Source organism: Sorex fumeus, unplaced genomic scaffold (genome assembly GCF_029834395.1).
Source record: "Sorex fumeus unplaced genomic scaffold, SorFum_2.1 ptg000070l, whole genome shotgun sequence".
NCBI lineage: Eukaryota > Metazoa > Chordata > Mammalia > Eulipotyphla > Soricidae > Sorex > Sorex fumeus.
Genome location: NW_026606127.1, coordinates 11,878,360 through 11,879,200, shown reverse-complemented (window position 1 = coordinate 11,879,200; position 841 = coordinate 11,878,360). Strand labels below are relative to the sequence as shown.

The following is an 841-nucleotide window of genomic DNA, read 5'->3' as shown; positions in this document are numbered from 1 at the left end:
CTGTTTGATCTATGGAGACGTGACAAATAAGTGTTGAAATCTCCTTCTAGTATTGTGTTGCTATCAATGTTTTTCTATAAGTCAATTAGAAGTTGTTTTTAAGTATTTTGCTGGTCTGTCATTAGGATCATATACATTGAGGAGGGTGAGTTCTTTCTGATGTACATATCCCATGACCACTAAGAAATGACCATCACTGTCTCTTATAACCTATAGCCTGAAGTCCATGTGGTCTGGTACTAGTATGGCCACTCCAGCTTTGTGGAGGTGATATTTTCTTGAAATCTTGTTTCCCAGACTTTTACTTTTAGCCCATGGGTGCTTTGATTGTTCAGATGTGTTTCCTGCAGGCAGCAGAATGAATGTTGGTTTCAGTTTTCTAATTCAGCTTCCCATTCTGTGCCTCTGAATTGGCACATTTAGTCCATTGACATTGAGAGAGATTTTTGTGATTGGGATTTGTGCTCTCTTTATGTAGAATTTTTGTACTTGTGGGGATTGTCTTAGCTTAAAGTAGACCTGTTCATTCTTCTTGCAACAAAAATATGGAATGCTTTACAAGTTTGCATATCATCTCTGTGCAAGGACCATGCTCATCATTTTATCATTTCAATTTTAGTATATGTGTTAAACTTAGTAGGAGTTAATTTTTCCATATTTTTCTCTTCTTATTACTTTGAGTGTTGTCCTTCCTCACTCCTATGGCAGACAATGATTCCTAATCAAGGAATGTATTTCAAAGCAGCATGAATAAATAGATTTAGAAATTTAATGTCCCAGAAAGAAAAATATGGTTTTTACCATATTATCTTTTACCATACCCTAGGCATCAGTTTTACAA

The 841-nt window shown here is 35.4% G+C and overlaps 1 pseudogene; it reads right to left on the bottom strand.

Moving 5' to 3' along the window:
* Window positions 1-539: 539 nt before the first annotated feature.
* On the bottom strand, window positions 540-633 carry LOC130037113 (uncharacterized; annotated as a pseudogene).
* Between the last annotated feature and the right edge of the window lie 208 nt (window positions 634-841).